This window comes from Oryctolagus cuniculus, chromosome 19, assembly GCF_051225735.1.
Source record: "Oryctolagus cuniculus isolate XC-2025 breed Fujian yellow rabbit chromosome 19, ASM5122573v1, whole genome shotgun sequence".
Lineage (NCBI taxonomy): Eukaryota > Metazoa > Chordata > Mammalia > Lagomorpha > Leporidae > Oryctolagus > Oryctolagus cuniculus.
Window position 1 is genome coordinate 44,448,573 of NC_142885.1, and position 27,419 is coordinate 44,475,991.

At 41.0% G+C, this 27,419-nt stretch overlaps 1 long non-coding RNA gene across 2 annotated transcripts in view; it reads left to right on the plus strand.

Moving 5' to 3' along the window:
- Positions 1–26,168, plus strand: part of LOC149120525 (uncharacterized) — a 67,118-nt gene extending 40,950 nt beyond the window's left edge. For both annotated transcript variants that reach the window (XR_016226207.1, XR_016226206.1), the window contains 2 exons: positions 6,848–6,993; positions 25,683–26,168. This is a non-coding gene — a long non-coding RNA (uncharacterized LOC149120525). The remainder of the gene's footprint in view (positions 1–6,847; positions 6,994–25,682) is intronic.
- The last annotated feature ends 1,251 nt before the right edge of the window (positions 26,169–27,419 follow it).

The following is a 27,419-nucleotide window of genomic DNA, read 5'->3' on the forward strand; positions in this document are numbered from 1 at the left end:
TATTATGACTGTAATGATTTGCTTCTTAGGTGAGACAAAAAATTCACAAGGATTAGATTTTCATTTTTAAGAATTTAAAAGATCAAACCTGTGTACCCAAAATATTTCTCTGTGTTTATTAATGAAATTTTACTAATATCTATTTCTAGTTTCTGAATATACTGTGCCATTGTGATATTATGATTTATTAAAGCGATCTAGTATGGAATGTATACACCAGACTCTTTGTCATTAGGTCAGTTACATTCCATTTTATTCCATGTCTACTGTACCTAAAACAAAAGTTGAGCAAAAAGGAACTTTTAACTTTGTTGATAAATGTTCACAGTGCTTTTTCATTACTTGGATTTGTGTTCTAATTTCTTAATCTTTTGGTAAGCTGACTTGATATTAATAATTTTGAATTTCTTTTCTTTGAATCACAAATACATTTTGGCATATTTCTAAGTTGTATTATTGGGTTTCAACTGCTTAGAATATTTAAAATTAGAGAATAATACATGTTCATTATGGTTTTCTCATAGTACATACTATGGACTCGAAAATTATTAGCTTGAATATTAAAGATAACTAGAACCCTCTGTATTTCAGTGCAAAATGTAATAATACAATTCATTAAAATTTCCTTACCTATTTTTTAAAGATTTATTTCATTTATTTGAATGACACAGTTACAGAGAGAGGTAGAGACAGAGAGAGAGGTCTTCCATCCACTGGTTCACTCCCCAGATGGCTGCAAGGCTGGAGCTGTGCTAATCCAAAGCCAGAAGCCAAGAGCTTCTTCTGGGTCTCCCACATGGGTGTAGAGGCCCAAGGACTTGGGCCATCTTCTATTGCTATCCCAGGCACTAGCAGAGAGCTGGATCAGAAGTGGAGCAGCCGGGACTAGAACCAATGCCCATATGGGATACCGGTGCTTCAGGCCGGGGCTTTAACATGCTGTGCCACAGTGCCGGCCCCTCCTTACCTATTTTAATGCTCTAAATCTTGAATGCTTTGCATGTAAACATTGTAGTGGCTACGTCAGCATTTTAACTAATTTCTAGGACTTCTACCAACATGGAATTACAATAAGCATAGGCTACTATGATATGATCGCATTGCCACTTATTCTCATACAAGTTTTTCTCCATTAAAATTAAAAAAATCCATTCTATTTTGAAAATTAAAGTAGGAATATTGTACTGCTTATTGTAATTTACATGGATACATTATTTATCCAGTGATTTTATTTTATTTTTGTTTTAGTATAAATTGGTGAAATGAATCTTTATACATAGTTCCTATCATATGAATGTGCATTCTCATAGTTAAACATGCTTTATTCATACATAGCTCTTTGGAAGTACAAGATACTTTCTGATTTCACAGACAAAGGGATTAAGGATGGATAGAAGGTCATTTTTTTCTGAATCAGTATCAACAAATGATACTTCAATTGTTGAAAATCAAATGTCAGTGATAGTCCCTCTTCCTCTTTAATAACCTCAACTTGAAGAAAATAGTTCTGTAGAAATCCACTCAAATCTGTATATCTCGACTTTATTTTCTGCACCTTTATGTGGGAAAAAAATCGAAGGACCTGAAGACACTCAGCATCTGTGTGTTCTTACTTGCCTCCCACTTCTATTAACTACTATCCTGATCACCTCAGGGAAATGGTTCTTAGGAATTTCACCCATGACTTCCACATTGCTTGATGTCAGGCACCCTTCTGTTAACACTAGCCATTAGTACAAAGGCATGTGGCAACTTACCCTGTGATGTACACCATAACACACTTTATTTTTACTCCCATCACTATTCCTCAATTGCTCTGAATAGACTTCTCTGTCCATCCCAACTCCTTAGGTGAACAGATATTATCCTTGGTTTTACATATTATATGCAGGCTAACTTTTCTGAATCCCAAGATTCCTCTTTCAACTACAGACTTATAAAGCCAATTGTTGATGTACCCTTTCCATTTGTAAAATATCAAAATAACTGTATCTTGAACCAAATTATTAATGAAAACCTGAATTTAAGCCTCCACTAATTTCTTCAGTGTAACCATATATTAGCAACCACACCTGCCTGACCTGGCTGCTCCCCACATACACATCTGTATCCCTCTACAACTCTTTAATCTTAGTCAATGCAAGGGTTTTCTAATTGTTGCATGAATACTTCATCTGCTTCTCATCTTTAAGGAAAATTTTCTTTCCATTAATGACACCTTCACATCTCCAGGTATCCACTTCAGTGGCAGAGAGGCTTTCTTTAAACATGTCTTTTCCATCCACCTCTCCATAGTTTCCATTTATCTTCATCAAATTTTTGTCTAGTACATATGATTATTAAAATGGAAAGTCAGAAGTGTCTGAGATTTTTACCTTGTTTTAAAGATGACTATAGACTTTTAGGATGTTATACACACACACACACACACACATACACACACACAACAGATTGAGATACTTGAATCAAAAATAGGCCACATGGGGCTAGCATTGTGGTGCAGTGGGTTAAGTTATCACCTGTAGTGCCAGCATCTCATAGGGACACCAGTTCAAATCCTGGCTGCTCCACTTCCAATGGAACATCCTGCTAGTGCACCTGGGAAATCAGTAGATGACACAAGTAATTTTCCCCTGCCACCCACCTGGAAGGCCATGATGGAGTTCCAGGCTCCTGGTTTTGGCCTGCCTCAGCCCTAGGTTTTGCAGAGATTTGTGGAGTGAACTATTGAATAGAAGACTTCTCTGTCTCTATCTCTTTCTCTCTGTTCCCTTTCTGTGTGTAACTTTGCCTTTGAAATAAATAATCTTTAAAAATGTTTTAAAAGGTAGGTCACAGGCACAGTATCAAAAAGAGTTGCTCAATCAGTTTCCTATATTCAATCTTCACACCTTGATTGTCAGAAATAAACTTATGAGGACTAGAGATTTACATGCATGTGTGGTGAATTGTGTGCAGAGGTATGAAAGTAAGAGACCCTAAGATTTTAAGTGGCTGCATGTGAAACTACCCAACCTCAATCTTGAGAGAAGGATGAGTTATTTCTGTGGAACTTGAGTTAAGTCTTCTCCTGAAGGGAATGAGAGACATGTCTAGGTTTATTATCCTGAAATATAAGCAAATGTCTCTGGAAAAAAGACAGGGAGAACTTTACCACCATGGACATTTCCTGGAGGAAAATATTTCTCTAAATCTATTCTGCAGGAGTATCTATCTCCAGCTTCTAATGTCATTTGCAATTCAAAACATAATATTTTGCTCGCAAGACCCAACCTGGGCAGATACTTGGAGAAATGCCAACAAAATTTCTCCCAACAATGATACTTTCTGAATATCCAGTTTATTTATTTGCTTGTTTTCTTTTTCTCCCTAGAAATGTTGGCTGTGTGAATACACATATGGCTCCCAAGTGCTTGAAATATGCCATAATATATAGTAAATAATTAAAATATGCATAAATATGGTGTGTGTGTATGTGTGTGTATGAGGGTATTTCAAAATATTCATGGAGAAATGGAATAAAAAATAACATTTTTCGTTCAAAGACACATATTTCATGAGCCTTGTGAAGACCCTTCTCTGCACAGATTTTTGAAATGTTGGCAACAAAATAAACTTAACATTGTATTGGTTTTTTGAAGCACTTTCCTATAAATTGAAAGGTTAAGCAATGAAAGAAGACATTAATGAGTTTATGGGACAGTGTTTTTAAATTCTGGAACATTTTGTTTTTATTTGTTTATTTTACTAGGTTATATTTACTGGTTTTTTGAATCACGCCTTTCATTTCTCAAACTCCCTGAAGTTTTAGTAACTTGTAACATCTGAGGAATGTGTAATTCTGTGTAAAGAACTCAATCTATTGCTTGAATTATTTTATTAAGTAATGTTACTTATGGAAGTATTTTAGACAAAAACACATGAGAAAAATCTGAACATGGATTTCTCTTTTTGAGATATTTTAAGAAACCCCAAAGGGGCAAGGGCAAGGCAGTCTTGTGTTTGTGAAAGACAGTGGTCAGAGCCATTCAGAAAAGAAAGGCAATTGCTGTTGTTTGAAAAGGGAAGACAAAATAAATGTTTGATGATTTTCAAGGTGAGAGAAGTAGCAAATAGAATTATTAGCAAACAAATTATTCATTTAGTAGTACTGAGATGGTGAAAATAACAGCACTTTTGCATAAAAGAGAAAAAAATAAAAATCTGCCACTGACTGCTTCTTAAAATCTGAGAAGAAATAGAGTAAAGTCATCTTATTCAGATAATTTTAAACATGTACTTTGGAAGAAAGCAAAAAGTTTTGGATCAACATTCTATCCCTGAAAACCACTGAATCTAGTTGAAAGGAAGAAGGATATAGGAAGAAAACAGATGAAGTATTAATGGGTTGAAATCTATCATCAGTATGTGTGAATCTGAATTCCTGATTCTGATTCTTATAGAATGTATCATATAGGGCAAGATACCAAAGCCCTCTTACCTCATGTTCATTGTTGAGCAAAATAGAAAGTTTTTGAAACTGAAATATACTGGAAACTAGGAAGACTTTTGTAACTATTAATTCATCAATAATTAAATGTGCTTACCATAACATCTAGAAATATCCATGTTCTAAAATGATAGGTGTAAATTAAACGGCAGAAATGCAAACTTAATGCTGTGTTGAAAAAAGTCTCATGGCTGGCGCCGCCGCTCAATAGGCTAATCCTCCACCTAGCGGCACCGGCACGCCGGGTTCTAGTCCCGGTCAGGGTGCCAGATTTTTTCCCGGTTGCCCCTCTTCCAGGCCAGCTCTCTGCTGTGGCCTGGGAAGGCAGTGGAGGATGGCCCAAGTGCTTGGGCCCTGCACTCCATGGGAGACCAGGAGAAGCACCTGGCTCCTGCCTTTGGATCAGCGTGGTGAGCGGGCCACAGCACGCCAGCTGTGACACCCACATTAGAGGGTGAACCAACAGCAAAAGGAAGACCTTTCTCTCTGTCTCTCTCTCTCTCACTATCCACTCTGTCTGTCAAAAAAAAAAGTCTCTTACAATCTAAAGATACAGAAATACTGATGATATATATACATACAATATATATATATATGCATATATGTAGTTAAATACATAAGTATGTATTTATATATTATAGAAGAGAAAGATGTAGATAATTAATAGCAGTAGGATTATGTAAATGTTAATATTCTGATTTTATGGTTTTTAAAGTTATTAATAGAAAGTCACAGTGAGTAATTTTGGGGTAAATGGTATAATTTCGGTAACATTTTCTGAGAATGTAAAGTATAGATTTTATAGAAAATGAGGGAATGACATATCAAATATCACTTCATAAAATGTTTAAATTTAGGTAATGTAGATGAAGGATTTATAGGAATTATATTTCTTCTTTTTTCAATTTTTCTGTAAGTGAAATTCCACAGCCACTTTAAAATGATTCTTTTCTGCACAATGCCATGTTTTCTCCTTTTCAGGCAACAAAGTTATTTTCCCTTTCTCTGTGTCTAGTCGTGTATATGAGATATGGGGACATTTGAAAACAGTTTCCAGAAATGAGCACTTAAATCAGCGAGTGTCTGAGAAATATTATGGACATTGCATGTTTGCTATGTTTATCAGAAAGTGCCTGTAGGAATTGGGAGTATACAGTTTTTAGACTGTCAAAGACCTTATTCAAGCAGAAGCATCAGAAAAACCTAGAGGCAAGATATAAAGAGAAAAATACATATGTAAGTTACCCCATTTTAAAAGTTAGCATTTGAAGTATTTTGTTTCATTTAGTTTGGAAAGTAAAATGAACAAGGGTATGAACTAACAAAAATAAAAGACTTCAGGAGTCAGGAAAGTGATTGGAAACCTTCCATGAGGATTAGAAGTTAAAACAATCAATTGAGTCATGAAACACAGTGAGTGTCCTTTGATGTGTGTAGAGAAAGAATTGTGTTCAGGAAGTTTAAAGAACCCATGAATTGTAAAAATCAATCAAAATGCCTATATGACATGGAAAACAGCTATCAGTTGAAGCCAGCTTAGTACAGCTATTATTAAAATAGAGCTATATCTAGCTAACTGAACACATTCATTCAATTCAGCCCCCAAAAAATCAACTCAATTTTTTTTAAAAAAAAGACTTGTTCTTACTATACTGTCATCTAGACAAAATAGGAAACTGAATGATGAGCAATGTAAAGTTATGCAGTCAGAAGAAGTCTCGGCCAGCGCCATGGCTCAGTAGGCTAATCCTCCACCTTGCGGCTCTGGCTCCCAGGTTCTAGTCCCGGTCGGGGCACCGGATTCTGTCCCAGTTGCCCCTCTTCCAGGCCAGCTCTCTGCTGTGGCCAGGGAGTGCAGTGGAGGATGGCCTAAGTGCTTGGGCCCTGCACCCCATGGGAGACCAGGAGAAGCACCTGGCTCCTGCCTTTGGATCGGTGTGGTGCGCTGGCTGCAGCGCGCCGGCTGCGGTGGCCATTGGAGGGTGAACCAATGTCAAAGGAAGACCTCTCTGTCTCTCTCTCTCACTGTCCACTCTGCCTGTCAAAGAAAAACAAAAAGAAGAAGTCTCTTACAGAATAATTACTAATGCATGCTACCTGGTATTGAATGAAAACCAAAAGAAGCATGCTACTTCTTATGTACAACTGACAAGCTAGGTAAATTAGCACTTATTTACCATACAGGGTAAATGCGGAAAACTAGGGCTATCCCAGAGTGTAATGGTAGCCCATCAGAGCAAATGACTAGTAGTGCTCAGAAAGTGATAGCAAAGTTCTCAAGGGATAGAATAGCCAGGTCTGAGCTGGGTCTTGGCAGTATTTCAAGATGAAGGACATCTCCTGCATTCTTTTCTCCAGAGTCCTGGGCTTGGCTTTGAAGGCTGTTCATCACTCTGGCTGCTGCGGCTAAGGATCTCCCAGAGACTGCCACACAGAGCACAAGGAGTAAAGAGTCCAAAGACCTGAATCTCCTATCTGGATACAAAGAGCTATATTTAACAGAGGTAGGAAATGCAGAATATCTTGTTTTGGGGAGGAGATACAGATTTTCTCATTGCAATTTAGAAGATAAGCACATGCCGGCACCGCGGCTCACTAGGCTAATCCTCTGCCTTGTGGCGCCGGCACACCAGGTTCTAGTCCCAGTCAGGGCGCTGGATTCTGTCCTGGTTGCCCCTCTTCCAGGCCAGCTCTCTGCTGTGGCCAGGGAGTGCAGTGGAGGATGGCCTAAGTGCTTGGGCCCTGCACCCCACGGGAGACCAGGAGAAGCACCTGGCTCCTGCCATTGGATCAGCGCAGTGTGCCGGCGGCACCATGCTGGCCGCAGCAGCCATTGGAGGGTGAACCAATGGCAAAAGGAAGACCTTTCTCTCTGTCTCTCTCTCTCACTGTCCACTCTGCCTGTAAAAAAAAAAAGAAGACAAGCAAGATCAAGCAATTTATATGCTTATGATAAACATTATTCTTCACTTTTAAACATGGCAAAAATGAAACTCAACATCTGGTATCACTAACTGTCTCAATGCAAACCCAGCAGTTTGACTATAGCAACAATGCTCTTAACTTTTGCATTTCTCCACAGATGTTTCATTCATAAAACACAAATTAAATATAAAAATAATTATGTGTGTGATCTTGCCTACACATTTTTTGAGAATTATTTATCTGAAAGGCAGAATTACAGAAAGAGGGAGAGATCCTCCATCCACTGGTTTGTGCCCTAAATGGCCACAATGGCAGGAATGTGCCAGACCACAGTCAGGAGCCTGGGACTCCACCTGAGTCTCCAGTATGGGTGTAGGGGCACAAGTCAAGAACTTGGGTCATCTTCCCCTGCTTTCCCATAATATAATTTTACTATTTTATAAACACTGACATTTCCAAATAAAATTATGATATAGTCCTTTAAATACATGTTGTAAAATTTACTTAACAGTGATTTGGCACTCATAAATACATACACACATATGATGTCTGTAACGTATTTGTGGAAAGCGGATATTATGAAAAATGGTGCACAAATTTCAAATAATTTCATAACAAATAAGTGTATTTTATCTCTGCTTCCATAGTTTTTTAAAGTATGCATACACCTATCATCTCTTTATCTATGTATATATCATGTATCCATGGATAGTTCTATATCTACAGACAGATAGGCATCATCTTAACATGCTTTTCTAAAATGGAAATTTTTAAATCAAGTAAAGTAATTTTATAAAATTCCCTGTGACTTCAACAAGTGGCAAATCTGTCTTATTAGGGGCAGACACCACATGTTATCTGTAATCAGAGTGCCCAGTTGGAGTCCAGGCTCTTACACTCTTCTGACCCAGTTTCTCCCTAATGCAAGGCAGCAGATGATGTCCTAAGGCCATGGTTCCCTGCACCCATTTGAGGGACTGAGATGTAATTCCTGGCTCCTGGTTTAGATCTGCCTCAGCCCTGGTTGTTGCAGGCATTTTAACATTTTAAAATTCCAAATTAACTACATTTATCAATATTGACATATGAATATAAGCACATCATACATTTTATTTGATGATTATTTATGATAAGTTTTAGATTGGAAGAAAAATGTCATAACATGAGAGTGAATTTTTTCGATCCATATATGTATTCTTGGCTAGAAATTACTTATTTTTAGAGTGGGAAAGGATGTGTTGGTTAGGATTCAACTTGATAAACAGATAAAACAGGGGCTGACATATGGCACAGCAGGTTAAGCCTCTGCCTGTGATGCTGGCATCCCATATGGGCATTGGTTAGAATCCAGGCTGCTCCACTTCCCATCCAGCTCCATGTTAATGCACCTGGGTCAGCAGCAGAGGATGGTCCAATTGCTTGGGCCCCTACATCCACGTGGGAGACCCAGAATGACTTCCTGCTCCTGGCTTCAACATGGCCCAACTCTGGCTGTTGCATCCTTTAGGGAGTGAACCAGTAGATAGAACTTTCTCTATCTCTCTCTGTCTCTCTCTTCAACTCTGCATTTCAAATTAAAAATTAAAAAAGAAACAAAGTAACAGATAAATATGTTAGAATATTAAGTGCAAGAATTTATTTACGTGATTGTGGGAGCTGGTCGGGCAAATATAATTTCCCCAAAGCAGGGTCTCGGCAAGGCAGCCTGTGGGTAGAGGGTAGATCAGGAAGCTATCATCCAGGGATGAAAGTTCTTCAAGAAGCCACAGCTCTTTCTATAGGTCTCAACTAATCACATCAAATTCACTAGCGTACTAGGAGTAAGAATCCTTACTTAAAGTCAACTGTGTGGCCACTTCTGTCACATGTACGTGGTATCTTTACAGTAACCTTGAAGGCAATATTTGAAGAAATTAGAACTCTATCCAAGCTGACACATAAAACTGATAGGCAATCAGGGTTTGGTGTCAGCCTTTAGGAATGTGGTTTTTGATCCTCAGCCATGCATGTAATACACTGGAATAATGAGCATTGTTGATCACAGGATTAAGGGATGAGAATTGAAGCTCCATGTACACGTGTGCATGCTTATTTAATGCTTGACGTTAAAATTTTTGTCATTCCATGATACAGGTTAAAATGCACAAAGGGACTTATGTAACCAAAAAAGAGGTTCAAATCTATCTGCTGAAAACTCAATTAAATAATCCTTCAATTCTGTTAAAATTCAACAACTGCAATTCATCAGTCTTCAGAATAATTTATTGTTCAATTGTTGGACTCAATCATTTTTTCAGTTTATGGGAAGTGAACGAAAGAGCTTTTAAAAATATATGAACTTTGCCTACTTCTCTTCCACTTAGAGGTAAATACAAATATAAAATTTCTAGGTATACCTTGATATATTTAGAAAATCTTAATGTATGTATTCACATATATACATACACATATAAAATCATACAACTGTTGTGTGTGTATGTATATATATATATTTTAAAAAACAAATAATTGTGTCATTTATCTTTTACTTGAAAACCTTCTCTTAAAATTTCTTGTAATACACTTCTGAGAGAGTTAAATATTTAAATTAATTAAAAGGCTGGCTGATGGCTCAAGTACTAGAGTTCAAGCCAGTGAACTGGGAGGTTCTTGGTTTCAGCCTGGCCCAGCCCCAGCAGTTGCCCATCTGATGTAAACCATCAGATGGAAGATCTCTCTCTCCCTGCCCCTGCTTGCCAGTCTTTAAAATAGATAAACCGTCCCGGTTGCCCCTCTTCCAGGCCAGCTCTCTGCTGTGGCCAGGGAGTGCAGTGGAGGATGGCCCGGGTGCTTGGGCCCTGCACCCCATGGGAGACCAGGAAAAGCACCTGGCTCCTGGCTCCTGCCATCGGTTCAGCGCGGTGCGCTGGCCACAGCGCGCCGGCCGCGGCGGCCATTGGAGGGTGAACCAATGGCAAAGGAAGACCTTTCTCTCTGTCTCTCTCTCTCACTGTCCACTCTGCCTGTCAAAAAAAAAAAATAGATAAACCATGGGCCGTCACTTGGTGCAGCAGTGCAGCAGCCCTGGCCTTAAGTGCCAGCATCCCATCTGGGTGCTGGGTTGCTCCTCTTCTGATCCAGCTCTCTCCTATGGCCTGCAATAGCAGTAGAAGATGATGCAAGTCCTTGGGCTTCTGCACCCATGTGGGAGACCCAGAAGAAGCTCCTGGCTCCTGGCATTGGATTGGTGCAGCTCCGGCCATTGCAGCCAATTGGGGAGTGAACCATCAGAAGGAAGACCTCTCTCTCTCTCTCTACCTCTCCTCTCTCTGTGTAACTCTTTTAAATGAAAATAAAATAAATCTTTAAAAAAACCGGATAGATGGGGCCGGCACTGTTGTGCAGTGGGTTAACACCCTGGCCTGAAGTGCCAGCATCCCATATGGGTGCCGGTTTGAGTCCCAGCTGCTCCTCTTCCCATCCAGCTCTCTGCTATGGCTTGGGAAAACAGTAGAAAATGGCCCAAGTCCTTGGGCCCCTGCATCCACATGGGAGACCAGGAGGAAGGACCTGGCTCCTGGCTTTGGATTGGCAGAGCTCTGGCTGTTGCTGTCATCTGGGAAGTGAACCAGCAGATGGAAGACCTCTCTCTCTGTCTCTACCTCTCTCCATAACTCTTTCAAATAAATAAAAGAAATCTTTAAAAAAAAGATAAACCTTTTTTTAAATAAAAGGCTTTGATTTATCTGCCTTTTGAGCTATTTTTAAAATAGCTTTCATAACAAAATAGAATAATATAACAACAGTTTTTATTTTTTCCACTGCATCAATATATTAAGTACACTTTTCTCTTCTGAATTGTATTGTATCTGACAGAAAATAGGATGTAATCATGAGGTTTGTTCTGTTGTAATTTTCCTACTTTAATGATAGTATAGAATATTGATTTTCAGTAATTTGATTTTTTGTGTATTTGTGTAGTTTTTCTTTGTTTATTCCACTTGCGTTTTGTTTATCATCCTGAATCTGTGATATTATTTTTTATTAACTTCCAAAAATGTTATGGTATTATTTCTCCAGGAATTGTATTTGACCATTTCCCTATCTACATCACCATGTGGTTGGGTTGTTATCGACCTGTTGGAGACTTTTTTCACTGTTAACATTTTTTTAACTCTTCTTTCTGATTTTTCAGGGTAGTCTAATGGCCATGTCCTTGGTGCTCTTATTTTTCTTATTTTCAAAGTCTAATCACATGTTAATTTCATTCTAACAGACACTTTTCCTTTCATGTATTTCTCATTTCTAGGAAATTCTATGATTCTTTAATTTTTTTCTTTTATATTTTTCATTTCCTAATATCTTTTAACCTTTTCATGAAATACAGTGAGACACTTTATTTTATACCTTCATATCATTCCTTAACATAGGAATTTTCCCTTTTAGTTGGTTAGATATAATCAAAGAAGTTAGTTTATTAACCAGTTCCAATTGTTAAACTGGTCACAAAAACTAACAAAATAACAACAAAGAAAAAGTCAAGCATTCTCATGGAGAAATCAGCCTACAGTGAATAACTATCCTTTCTGTTTGAAATAATGAACATTTAAAAATTAAAAGAGCACTCTTGAAGAGGTGATAATCTGAATTCCAACTTTTCAGTAGACGATGCTGCTTGGTTGGTTCTGAATGGCTCAGTGGCTCCTTCCACTGCTATGGGTTAAATACAATGAAAACAAAAACAAATGCTGAGAATGAGCAAAAATGAGTCTCTCTTGAATGTCCTGCCTGGTAGAATACACTAGGGAGTCAGTCAATAAATTAGAAATATGGTGTGCAGTCTGTGTCCCAGCAAAACACAGCTGACTGAGAAGTATGGAGTTATGAGAACATAGATTAATTAGCATACTATTCCTAAAATATTGAAAATGGAAATGTGATTGTGATATGCAATACCTAAATGTGTACCTGTATGTACACATCTATGAATCTACTAAAAACTGAAATTTGTAAGGAAAATATATATGCTTATACATTCGTTAAAGATTTATTAATTTATTTGAAAGTCAGAGTTACACAGAGAGAGGAGAGGCCGAGAGAGAGAGAGAGTTTTTCCATCTGATGGTTCAATCCCCAGATGGCCACAACAGCCAAGCCGGAGCTGTGCTGATCCAAAGCTGGGAGCCAGGAGCTTCTTCCCAGTCTCCCATGTGGGTCCAGGGGCCCAAGGACTTGGGCCATCTTCTACTGCTTTTCCCAGGCCATAGCAGAGAGCTGAACAGGAAGGGGAGCAACCTGGTCTCGAACCGGTGCCCATATGGGATGCCAGCAATTCAGGCCTGGGCATTAACCCACTGCGCCACAGCGCTGGCCCCGCTTATACATTCATTTAAAGAGAAAATAAAGCATTTTCTTCTCCTAAAGATTCAGAATGATTTGATTGATTAGTATGCAAACATTTATTGACTAAATTAAATTATATGGCAAATATTTTCCAAAAATAATGAAGCTCTCAAAGAACCAGAGCCTGGTGTGGGGACCTTCAGGAATATCACATTGCTGCATGGCCTTAGAGAAAGATACTAGCTTACATTTTGCCCTCTTCACATTAGGCTCTTGCTGCACAAAACTTTGTTGAGAGCCTTTCATCTGGCTTCCTCCCAAGAGCCCAGCTGACCCAGCCCTATAAACTGGTCTGGTAGCCCCGCTCCCCCTCCCATTGCCCTGGAAAGAACCTAGGATACACATCCTGAGTAGCTTGGCTTGTAGAGGGCTTCAGAAAGCACTCAGGTGACTCTGCCCATCTGCCTGTCACCCTAAAAGCAGGACACAGGACACAGGCTACAGGACATAGGCCATTGGCTAAAGGACACAGGCCACAGGCTACAGGACACAGGCTACAGGACACAGGCTACACAACATAGGACGCAGGGCACAGGACACAGGACAAAGGCTATAGGACACAGTCTGAAGGAATAGGCCAGTGGACACAAGACACAGGTTAAAGGACACAGGCTATAGGACACAGGGCACAGGCTACAAGACGCCGGCTACAGGACACAGGCAACAGGACACAAGACACAGGCAACAGGACACAAGCTACAGGACACAAGACACAGGCAACAGGACACAAGCTACAGGACACAGGACACAGGCTACATGGAGAGGCTAAAGGAAGATGATACAGGCTATAGGACACAGGCTAGAGGACACAGTACAGAGGCCACAAGCCACACCACACCAGTCACAGGACAAAGGCCACAGGCTGCAGGATATAGGACATAAGCTACAAGAAACCAGATTCAAGAAACAGGACACAGGATACAGGAAACAGGACAGAGGCCACAGGACACAGGACACAGGCTATAGGACACAGGACACAGGCTACATGAACAGGCAAAAAGATGAGGACACAGGCAACAGGGACACAGGCTACAGGACAGAGGACACAGGCTATAGGACATAGGCCACAGGATATAGGAAACAGGACAGATGCCACAGAACTAGGACACAAGACCCTTGCTAAATGATATAATCCACAGGCAACAAGAAACTGTCTTCAGGACACAGGACACAGGCTCAGGAAATGGGAAACCAACTACAGCACAAAGGACACAGGACACAGGCTACAGGACACAGGACACAAGTTATAAGACACAGTCTAAATGAAATCAGACACAGACTACAGGACACAGGTGACATGACCCAGAATAGAGGCTACATGCCACAAGCCACAGGCTACAGAACACAACACAGCTACAGAAAACAGGACACCAGCTACCAGACAAAGGCCACAGGACACAGGCTACAGGACATAGGACACAGGGTACAGGACACGGGCTGTAAAACACAGGATACACAACATAGGACACAGGCCACAGGACAAAAGGATACAGGGCACAGGCTAAAAGGAAAAGCCAATGGACACAGGCTACAGGACACAGGCAACAGGACACAGGACATAGGCTACATGAATAGGCTAAAGACAAGGACACAGTATACAGGCCACAGGCTACAGGACACAGAACACAATAAACTGGCCACAGACAAAGGCCACAGGCTATGGGACATAGGCCACAAACTACAGAACACAGGCTCAGGACACAGGACACAGGCTAAGTGACACAGGATATAGGACACAAAACACAGGCTACAGAACATCAGGCAAGGCTACAGGACACAGGCTACAGAACACAGGGACAGGCTAGAAGACACAGGCTATAGGACACAGGCTACACAAAATAGGACACAGGACACAGGCCTCAGGACAAAGGCTATAGGACACAGGCTAAAAGAAACAGGCCAGTGGACACAGTACACAGATTACAGGACACAGGTTAAAGGACACAAGCCCAGGACACAGGGCATAGGCTACAGAACAAAGGGACCATCTATAGGACACAGGACTCAGGACACAGGCTACAGCACACAGGACACAGGCTATAGAACAGAGGCCACAGGACACAGGCTATGGGACATAGGCCACAGGATAAAGGAAACAGGACACCAGCTACAGGAAAAATGCCACAGGGCTAGGCTACAGGACAAAGGACACAGGCTACAGGACACAGGACACAGGACCCATGCTACATGACAGTCCACAGGCTACATGAAACCGTGTTCAGGACACAGGCTATAGGAAATGGGAAACCAGCTACAACATAAAGGACACAGGATGCAGGCTACAGGACACAGGACCCAGGCTAAATGAAATAGGACACAGACTACAGGAAACTGGCTACACAACCCAGGACAGAGGCCACAGTCCACAGGCCATAGGCTACAGAACACAACACAGCTCAGAAAACAGGACACCAGCTACAGGACAAAGGCCACAGAACACAGGTTACAGGACACAGGACACAAGACACAGGCTAAGGGACACAGGATACAGGACACAGGCTACACAACACTGGACATAGGCCACAGGCTACAAAGGACACAGGTAACAGGATACAGGCTACAGGACACAAGCACTGGCTACAGTAGAGGCCACAGCACACAGGCTACAGGAAACAGACTACCGGACATAATACACACGCTACAGGACACAGGCTAAAGGACACAGGACACAGGCTACAGGACAGAGAACACCAGGTATAGGACTTAGGCCACAGGATACAGGAAACAGGACACCAGCTACTGGACAAAGGCCACAGGACACAGGCTACAGGAACCAGGACACAGGACACAGGCTACAGGACTCAGGACACAGGACACAGGACACAGGCTACAGAACACTGTACACAGGCTACAGGACACAGGCTACAATATATTCCACAGCCTACAAGAAACCGGCTTCAGAAAACAGGACAAAGGCTACAGGCAACTGGACACGAGGTACAGGACAGAGGCCACAGACAGAGGCCACAGGCTATAGGACATGGGCTACAGGACACAGGCTACACAGCATAGGGCACAGGTCACAGGACACAAGACAAAGAATAAAGGACACAGGCTAAAAGAAACAGGCCAGAGGACACAGGACACAGATTACAGGACATAGGTTAAAGGACACAGGACACAGGTCACAGGACACAAGCTATAGGACAGAGGCCACAGGCTACAGGACACAAACTACAGGACACGGGCTATAGGACACAGGCTATACAACATAGGACAGAGTCCACAGGACACAGGCTACAGGATATAGGACACAGGCTACATGACACAGGGCTCAGGCTAGAGTTCACATGCCACATGACATAGGACACAGATTATAGGACACAGGATAGAGGACACAGAAGAGAGGCTACAGGAAGCAGGACATGGGCCGCAGGCCACAGGCCATAGGCCACAGGCTACAGGATCAGACTATAGGACACAAGACACAGGACACAGGACACAGGACACAGGATACACAAACAGACTAAAGGACAAGGACACAGGCTACAGGACACAGGAAAGTGGCCACAGTACACAGCACAGGGCCACAGGAAAAGGCTACAGGCTACAAAACATAGGACACAGGCAACAGGACACAGGCTACAGGACATAGTACACAGGCTAAAAGAAACTGGATTCAGGACACAGGCTACAAGTAACAGGACATGAGCTACAGGACAGAAGCCACAGGACACAGGACAGAGGACACAGGCTACAGGATACAGTATACAGGACAAAGGCCACAGGACACAGGACACAAACACTTGCTTCAGGACAGAGGCTACAGCACATAGGACACAGGACACAGACTACTGGACATAATACACAGGCTACAGGCTACAGGACACAGGACAAAGGCAGTAGGACACATGATACAGGACAGAGGCCACAAGTCACTGGCTACAGGACACACTACAGGACACAGGCTATAGGATACAGGCTATACAACATAGGACAGAGTCCACAGGGCACAGGCTACAGGCTACAGGACACAGGACAAAGGCAGTAGGACACATGATACAGGACAGAGGCCACAGGTCACAGGCTACAGGCCACAGGTCACCGGCTATAGGACAGAGGCCACAGGCTACAGGACATGGGCTACAGGACACAGGCTATACAACATAGGACAGAGTCCACAGGACACAGGCTAAAAGAAACAGGCCAGAGGACACAGGACACAGATTACATGACACAGGACACATTCTAAAGAACACAAGCTACAGGACACAGGACACATGCTAAATGACATAGTCATTTAATGTTAATGGCTATTAAATTTTACCAAACCCTTTGTGGGATATATTCTGTTGCTTTTATGGCATTTTCTATTAATCACCTTAGTTGGTGAACAATGAGGAACTCTTACACCTTCTGGTGAATATTCCTTTTGATAGTATATCTCTTGAATATATATAGTATATCTTTTTCATAAATGTCTTCTTGAATATATTCTTTGAATGTACGTATGAATTCCTGAGAAATTATTTTTTAATATTCACTGTGGAGTTCTCACAACTTTTGAATTGGGTATATTAACAATATTTGATGTTTGTCAATACAATTGTATATGATATGGCCTACTATGCAAGCATGAGACAAAGAAGAGTTATAATATTAGAAAAGTGGACTTTAATACATTAACCACTTTTAAAAGCAAGAACAGAAGCCAACGTCATGGCATAGCAGGTAAAGCCACTGCCTGCAATGTTGGCATCCCATGTGAGTGCCGGTTAATGTCCTGGCTGCTCCATTTCCAATCCAATTCCCTGCCAATGGCCTGAGAAAAGAATGGAGGACATCCCAAGTGTTTGTGCCCCTGTCACCCACCTGACAGACCCAAATGAAGCCCTTGTTCCTGGCACTGGTTTGGCCATCTGGGGAGTGATCTAGTGGATGAATGATCTCCCTCTCTGTCTACCCCCTCACCATTTCTCTCTTCCTTTAACTCTGCCTTTAAAATAAATAAATAAATCTTTAACAAAAAAAGGAAGAACATTTGATGATTGAGCAAGGGTAAATCCAGATGATAACAAAACGAGCATGTGCAAACATAACTAATGAATTAATGAGAAATCAATAAATCCAAAATCCTATTAGAGAGTGTCTTGTATGTCTTTCAACCCCTGCTAAAATAAGGGTACATCTCTGTTACACAGATACAGGAGATCTGAACAAAAACACTGAAAAATCTTACCTAATTTGCAAATGAAGAATAACTATACATCTTAGTGAGTAAACTTACATTATTTTCTAGGGCACAGAGATTACCTGACAAAATGATAATAATATAAAGTTATTTTTAAAATTCTTAAAAATGCTAGTATTTCAGAGTCTAATCTCTCACAGCAAATAAATTATTTGGAAAAATATTAAAAATTGATAACTAATAAAAAAGATGGTTGTATGGAAGTTACACAAAACTTTCATTAATCCATCATCAAAAAGGGCATCTAAATAGACATTACAAAGCGTTTAATCTAAATGACAATAAAAATTCTAGACTCATGGATATATATTTTGATGCTCGTGAAAATGGTTTTAAATTATTTACTAAAAACTGTAAGTTAGGTTTGTATTACAATCTGTTGGTTCCCATAGCATTATCATGTACAGACCTTCACTACCAGAACTACTGGAATAGAATAGCCACGAGCAAATATCTCACATGGCTTTCTACTCCACTAATCAATTGATATTGTCATACCTTATTAGTCTTTCTAATCCCATAACCAAGTAGAGTACCGTAGAAGGTAGAAACTTGATAAGTATCAGTGGCTGTGGCTAGAAAGAAACCAGAGACAACAGAATACAAACACCATGTGTAGTCATGAAAATAGATGCAGAAGACTTACCAGGCTAGGCATTTAGATGTTCTTAAATTCTGCATAAAACTTCCATAGATTTTTCTAGGAATTCAAATATACTTATTCATAATGTAATTCAAGTAGGTAATTGGGTTTACCCTCCATAAATGTAATATTGCTGAATTGCCTTAATGGAAACATCCTGCAAAGACCAATTTTTAAACAGGAGGAAGTAAGCATAAAAAGACTTGAGCTGGGAGAGATAACTTGAGGAAAAACAGCATTTTGTTATTTTGGCAATATAACTCAGGAGTGTTTGAACCGATGTAGCCTAATTGAAAGGTCTCTTGTCACAGTGAATGTTCTTCATTAGTGCACCCACAAATGCCAGTTACTTCCTGGGAAGTGTGACCTCTACACAAATGCACTGGTGGATCCAAAAGGGCAGTTGGGAGTGCCATCCATCAGTGATGCTGCTCATAGCAGATCTGGTTTACTGAATCATCAAGGTCTCCAGACTGAGTGAGTGTGCACTAGAAGGAGAAATTAGTGTAGAAGAAATGAATCCAAATTGTAATCTTCTATGCTCTCTCATCTATATGTCAAAACACTGGATTAACAAAAATGAAGTGATTCTAAATTCCAGCTTGGGATTGTGCTTGCAAACAATGAGAAAATAAAGCTCATCCACAAGACTGCTGATCTTATCATCCTCATCTCATCAAGAATGGGCTGCCAATAGGACTTGGTTCAACAAATGTTCAGAGAAATAAATCACACAGACATTAATCAAGAGGACTATATCTTCCTATAACAATTTTGTTACCCCCAATATTTAGTTGGGTAGGACTTTTATTACATTTTCCATATATTTCCATCATTACTTGCTTTTCTTCTGTTCTTTATTTCACTGTCTGTCTGGTTTGGAAGCACAAGCTTCATAAATTAAGAAATTTTTCACCAATGACAGAGAATTGAAATCAAATATATGGAAAGAAAACAAGTAAAAGAGAAAAAGAAAATGTGCTATTGGATTATGTAGCTGCAAAATAGATTAGTATAATTTAAATAGAATGCAATTTGATTCAGAACTGAAATGGACATCTCTATAACTCATTTTTTTTTCCCGGTGGCTTTAAATGCTGACTGCTTTAGCAAGATAGATTTAGCACTTTTATGCATCAAGATTAGACTACTGGCCAGCGCCGTGGCTCACTAGGCTAATCCTCTGCCTTGTGGCGCCGGCACACCGGGTTCTAGTCTCAGTCGGGGCGCCAGATTCTGTCCCAGTTGCCCCTCTTCCAGGCCAGCTCTCTGCTGTGGCCCGGGAGTGCAGTGGAGGATGGCCCAAGTACTTGGGCCCTGCACCCCATGGGAGACCAGGATATGTACCTGGCTCCTGCCATCGGATCAGCGTGGTGCACTGGCTGCAGCATGCCAGCTGCGGTGGCCATTGGAAGGTGAACCAATGGCAAAGGAAGACATTTCTCTCTGTCTCTCTCTCTCACTGTCCACTCTGCCTGTCAAAAAAAAAAAGATTAGACTACCAAGAGTAGTAGGAAATATCAAGACTATTTTTTTCCCACAAGACCTGTGTTGTGGCACACTGGGTAATACTGTTGCCTGTGATGCTAGCATTCCATAGCAGAATGCTGATTTGAGTCCTGGCTACTCAACGTCCAGTGCAGCCATCTGGTAATATGTCTGAGAAAACAGCAGCAGGTAGTCCAAGTCCTTGTACCGCTGCAATGCATGTAGGAGACCCAGTTGAAGTTCCAGGCTCCTGGCTTCAGCCTGGCCCAGCCCCCACCAATGCAGTCATTTGAGGAATGAACCAGAAGATTCATTCTCTATGCCTTTCCATCTCTGTGTCACTCTTTAAAATAAACAAAATGAAGAATTTCAATTTTTACCCAATAGGAAAGATTTTATGTCCCATATTTGGTAAATATCAAAATGTTTTTAAAGGTTTATTATTTATTTGAGAGGCAGAATTAGAGAGAGAGAGAGAGAGAGAGAGAGAGAGAGAGAGAGAGAGAAAGGTATTCCATCCATTGGTTCATTCCCCAAATAGCTGCAATGGCCAGAGCTGAGCCAATCCAAAGCCAGGAGCCAGGAACTTCTGGGTCTCCCAAGTGTGTGCAGGGTCCGAAATACCTGAGCTATCTTCTGCTGCTTTCCCAGGCCATTAGCAGAGGGATGGGTCAGAAGAGGAGCAGAAAGTACATGATTCGGAGTCCACAGGCTGCTGAGTGTCAGCCCCAAAATCAAAATGTTACTGATGAATCATTAATGATCACATGTACAAAGTGGTTGTGAGTTAAATTCTATCAAAACTGGTTGAAGAATTGGCAGAAAGAATTTCCTACATGCCTTTACAGGCATTAATACCAGAGAAAAAACTTATAAGGTTTCAGATAGCCATAAACGAATGTCTACTGTTCAAATTCATTTCATGGGCCGGTACTGTGGTGCAGCAGGTTAACACCCTGGCCTGAAGTGCTGGCATCCCATATGGGCGCCGGTGCAAGACCTAGCTGCTCCACTTCTGATCCAGCTCTCTGCTATGGCCTGGGATAGCAGTAGAAGATGGCCCAAGTCCTAGGGCTCCTGCACCCAGGTGGGAGACCTGGAAGAAGCTTCTGGCTCCTGGCTTTGGATGAATGCAACTCCAGCCATTTCGGCCATCTGGGGAGTGAATCATTGGATGGAAGACCTCTCTCTCTCTCTCTCTCTCTCTCTCTCTCTGCCTCTCCTCTCTCTGTGTAACTCTGACTTTAAAATAAATAAATAAATCTTTAAAAAATTCATTTCAATGTTTGTCCAACAAGCTTAATTGTGATGAAATATTGCTGAGAAATAAATCATTAAAGTTTAACATCAAGGAAAATACAAATTCTTTTTGGATCTCTGCTTTTGCTCTTGGAGATTATTTGTGCACTAGCTCACCTCTGCTTTCCACTATGATGAGTGTATTGCATCTGAGATGTTTCTTAGGCAGGAAGTTGATAACAAAGTGCAACATTCAATGCCAAGGAAAACATGGTTTATTAGACTAAATGGCAATTTTTAGTCTTGTGTTGTTAGAACAGAATGGAAATGCCTATATAATTATCTAACACAACAAATCAAGGGGTGATAACTATGGATAAGTTGAAAATAGCTTCTGAAATGTCTTCAGTGGATTCATGATTAGCATTAATTACAAATAGATCTCCACTGTTCAATCTGTTGTAAAGCTAAGAATCTTGGCACTCTGGAAGGACTGGTGATTATGAAATATATATAGTCAAATGTAGCAGACAAAACAAAAATATCTCTTGAGATCTGCATGATATAAGACACAATTCAACTCATGGTATATTTATGATATTCATACTTAACACAGTTTATTTTACATTTCACAATGCAAAATGCTTTTCAAAAACAAAACTCTTAAGTCCAAAAGTCCAATATTAATTATTAGTGATGATTCTTGGGGCAGGCATCTGGCCTACTGTTTAGGAAGTCATGTCCTACATCAGAGCACCTGGGTTGGATTCCTGGTCTCTACTCTGATTCCAGCTTCCTGATGGTGCAGGCCTTGGGAGGCAGCAATTGTGTTCCTGCTCCTTGTGGGAGTCCCCAGCTCCTGGCTGTGGGTGCTCCATTTGTTTTAGCTATTTAAGGAGTGAACCGGATTTCTCTGTCTTTGACTGTTTCTATGTGTGACTCTCCACCTCCCAAACAATAAATTATTTTTAAAAAGGAACCTTTGAATAAAAAACAAAATATGTGAAAGAAAAAAGATTTTTATTTACACTTTTTCTTCAACAAGATATTTTATAAATATGGGCCTAATATATGATATACAAAACTAATAATCTTAGTTTCAAAGGGTTGATAAGGAAATAAAATAAAAATAAAACTAGAACAAATTACTGCCTGTTACCACTCATAATGAGGAAATAAAATATTCAAGCTACTTTTAAATTTCCATTTAGAAATAGTTCCTATTTAATGAGAAAAAACTGTTCTAGACCCTCTATTAGTTTGCATATACCATTCCAGTAAATCCTTCTACTTTAGTAAAGTAAGGTAAGTTGCATGACATTTAATTAAAGCAAACATTAAAAAGGAAGGGAGTTGACTCAGTAATTCTAACATAATTATCTGTGTGCAAATACTTTCAGAAAGGTACTTTTTAGATAAAAGAATGTGAGCAACTTTGTAATTTTCTATGCAAAGCTATAGATATATAACAGATACAAAAATAAGTAGAAGTCCAGCAAACAAGAAACAGGTGAAAGTATGTAGCAGAATTGGATTAGAAATTACATCTAGTTGTCATTAAAGTGGCATCCTCAGGAATGAGAAAAGACAGGGCATTGTACCAGGATTTGGATTAAAATTACTGGGCAATACATTTTATATACATATATTTATATTATATATATATATCCAAACTTTCCAAATGATACAAATGTAATTTTCTTTCTTTAAAAGATTAATTTATTTATTTCAAGGGCAGAGTTACAAAGAGACAGAAGCAGAGGGTGGTAGGGAGTGAGGGGGGAAGGAAAAAAACAAAGAGAGAGAGAAAGAGAGGGAGAGAGAAAGATATCTTCCATTTGCTGGTCCACTCCCCAAATGCCTACAACAGTCAGAGCTGGGCTGATCCACAGCCAGGAGCTAGGAGGTAGGAGCTTCCTCTGGGTTTCCCACTACGGTGCAGGGGCCCAAGCACCTGGTCCATTCTCTACTGCTTTCCCAGGCCATAATAGAGAGCTGGATTGGAAGTGGAGCAGCCAGGACTCTAACCAGTACCCATATGAGATGCTGGCACTGCAGGCTGTGGTTTTAATTGCTATGCCACAGCACAGGGCCCCCAGATATAATTTTCAAAATGGCTCACTGATTTGCACTCTCACCAGCAGGTCCAGGAGCTGCATACCACAACACATCTGTTGTTGCCAGATTTTTAACTATGCAAAATGGAGAGCATAAATGTATATTCTAGTGTGGATTATTTACCATTTCTGTCATCACTAATGAGGATGAGATTTTCCTTTTCTTTTCATGGCCTTTCCTATTTTCTCATCTGGGAAATACTTACCCAAATCTTTTCCCATTTATCATGTGGGCAATATGTGATTTTTAAATATGTGTACATCAAATGTATTTATCGACCTGAGTAGTTTCATGAGGCATATGAAACTCCAAATGTATTTTCCTAGGATGCAACTTGTCTTTCCATTCTTCAGGATGTATCCTAATTAGCAGAATTTCTGATTTTTATAGTATATATTTTCCTTTTTTAAAATTTTATTTATTTATTTGACAGGTAGAGTTATAGACAGTGAAAGAGACAGAGAGAAATGTCTTCCTTTTGTTGGTTCACCTCCAAATGGCCGCAATGGCCAGAGCTGTGCTGATCTGAAGCCAGGAGCCAGGTGCTTCTTCCTGGTCTCCCATGCGGGTGCAGGGGCCCCAGGACTTGGGCCATCTTCTGCTGCTATCCCAGGCCAGAGTAGAGAGCTGGACTGGAAGAGGAGCAACCGAGACTAGAACCGGCGTCCTTGTACGATGCCAGCACCGCAGGCAGAGGATTAACCTAGTGCGCCATGGTGCTGGCCCCTGTTCTTTTGTTTATAAAACTTTTAAAGCAGTTACTCTTGGCTGGCGCCACGGCTCACTAGGCTAATCTTCCACCTTGCGGCGCTGGCACACCAGGTTCTAGTCCCGGTCGGGGCGCCGGATTCTGTCCCAGTTGCCCCTCTTCCAGGCCAGCTCTCTGCTGTGGCCAGGGAGTGCAGTGGAGGATGGCCCAAGTGCTTGGGCCCTGCACCCCATGGGAGACCAGGATAAGTACCTGGCTCCTGCCATTGGATCAGCACGGTGTGCCGGCCACAGCACGCCGGCCGCGGCGGCCATTGGAGGGTGAACCAACAGCAAAGGAAGGCCTTTCTCTCTGTCTCTCTCTCACTGTCCACTCTGCCTGTCAAAAAACAAATAAATAAATAAAGCAGTTACTCTTTTGTGATCACATAACAGGATCAATCCCAACCCAAACTTGGGCTCAGATGTTGAGATGCTGACAAAATACACAAACCTGAGGTTATGAAAGCTTTTGTTATTTCTATAATGAGGCTTTGTGGGGAGGGCAGGGCAGGCTTACGAAGCTGTTCCACAGAGGCTTGAGGGGTCAGTACAGGGAGACTGTCCTGGGGTTATGGCAGCAGTTAGGGGTGGAGTCATGGCACAGCAGAGGCTCCCATAGTTTGATCCTCACTCCAGACCAGAATGGAGAGCAGCAGAGTTTCCCATCAGCTTTTCCAGACATTGGGAAATAGGAGCAGAAGGAGGAGTGGGGTTTGAAATCGGCCAGGACTTAAAAGTCACACTTTTTATTATATCTTCCTTCCCCAAGGTCATAAAAATTAAATCATTTTAAACATTTCCCATTGTTGCTTTTATACACATTCTACTACTTGATATTATTTTTATACATTTGTGTGGAAGTAATCTAACTATTTATTTAAAAACATGAATAGCTAATTACTAAAGCACCATTTTAAAATTATCAGTTTTTTCTCCTAGATATAGGAATATAATGTGCTCATTGTTAATAGTGAATTGATTCTGTTTATGCATTTTTTTGCATTTTTAAGGTTTTATTTATTTATTTGAGAGACAGAATTACAGACAGAGAGAGGGAGAGACAGAGAGAAAGGTCTTTCATCTGCTGACTCATTCCTCAAATGGCCACAACAGCTGGAGCTGCGCCCATCTGAAGCCAGGAGCCAGGAGCTTCCTCTGGGTCTCCCAAGTGGGTGTCAGGTGTCCAAACACTTACACTATCTTCCACTGCTTTCCCAAGCCACAGCAGGGAGCTGGATGGGAAGAAGAGCAGTCAGGATACAAACTGGTGCCCATACAGGATGCCAGCGCTGCAGGCGGAGGCTTAGCCTACCATGCTACGTGACAGGCTGCATGTTTTGTTTTTGTTAGAGTTTTCAGATATTCCAAGCAATAAAATCCAGACCAGGTCTTTGTCTCTCTGTGATTTTCTTCTTATAATCTTAGTCCTCTTGTTTCTCCTGTCATTCTGATTCCAGGAAACATAACTTTTGGATTGGATGCAGTTTTCTGATTGTCCTCTGCAGGAATATTGATCTACTCCAAATGACACCCTTTGGATCAGAATGCCCTGTGTTCCCTCTTTCCCCTTTTGATTTTACTCTTACTCAACATACTTACAGCTGTGCTTTGTGTCACCTAATTCAGACAAAAGAAGTGTTCTGTCTCATTCTGCTGATCAGTTCATGGTGTCTTTATCTTTGCTTTCTTCTGTGAATTTAGGCACTTAGAACTTTTTCTGTTGGCCTTGTTTACAGCGTGGTATAAAGATTTCACCAGTTTGCTTGTGCTGGGCCAATAAAAAATCACTATATTGCAACCAATGAAACTATGTCTTTGGATTGAAAAAATGATTTTAGACAAGAAGTTTTGCAAATTTGGGCTGCATACCTGCTTGTGGTCCAGATTTTAAATGTATTCTCAGGTGAGATTATTTTTGTCTCTTCAATCCTGATGACAGACAATAAATTTGGCTTTGATTTATTTCTGAGTTGGCCAATTTGCTTCAATCTTACCCTTACATTGAGAGTGTTTTGTTTTGTGGACTCAGTATTATGCAAGCATTGCTTACAGGAAGAGGCAGCCTGAGTAGACCTTTGACTTTTGTTCCTGCTCCCCAAGTCTCAGAAACCTCAAAATAGAAGCCCATCAATGTATCCATGACCTACAGACTCAAATTGAGGGTCATTATGTACTACCTGACCAATATGCCTCAAGTATGTCAAGAGCATTAAAACCAAGGGCAGTATCAGAAATGGTTATTGGGAAAGTTCTTAATGAGGCATGATGACATGAAATACTGTGGTATCTTGGACAGGATCCAGAAATAGAAAATTATTATTAAAAATGAAAGAAAAACCAAGTGTGAAGGAGAGTTATAATTGTGTTTCATTAGTCATGACAAATGCCCTATAATGTGGTAAGGTGTTAACAATAGAGGAAACCATTATATTCATTTTGCAAGTTTGTAAATTTATTGAGAGGTAGGGAGGGTAGCATAGAAGTGGAGAGACAGAGAGGGAGAGAGAGGCTGATTCAAGTTTATTTAGGATCAGCAGTAATCCAAAGATCTAAAGCTGGTTTGAAAATCTCTCTTTCCACCCCCCCTCCCCCTCTCTTTCTTTCTTTTTTTTAAGATTTATTTGAAAGGCAGAGTTACAGAGACAGGTCCTCCATCTGCTGGTTCACTCGCCAAATGGCCACAATGGTCAGGGCTGGGCTGAGCTGAAGCCAGGACCTTCTTCAGGTCTCCCACAGAGGTGCAGGGGCCCAAGGACTTGGGCCATCTTCCACTGCTTTCCCAGGCCACAGCAGAGAGCTGGATTGGAAGTGGAGCAGATGGGATTCAACTGGCACCCACATGAGATTCTGGCACTGCAGGCAGCTTTACCTGCTACTCTACAGCACCCGCACCAAACTGGGGCTTTACTTGGGTTTGAGGCCAGACTCTGGTGTTCCAGGCCAGCAGTTTGGATACACGCCACCAAAGGGAGGGGCTGTCACAGTCTGGGACCTGTCATCTTTGAGTTTCTCAAATCCCCCACATGGGTCTCCCTTGTCTTAATCTTGGGGAGCCACCCAGATATCCCCCTAAGTGTTAGGAGGTTCTAGAACCACGCTGGCTTTTCCCCTCCTTGGCTGTGTGACCTTGGAGTTTTCCTTCTGTCTCCGTAGGTCAAACTGATTTTTCAGACAGGGAAATACTGGTGCTGGTT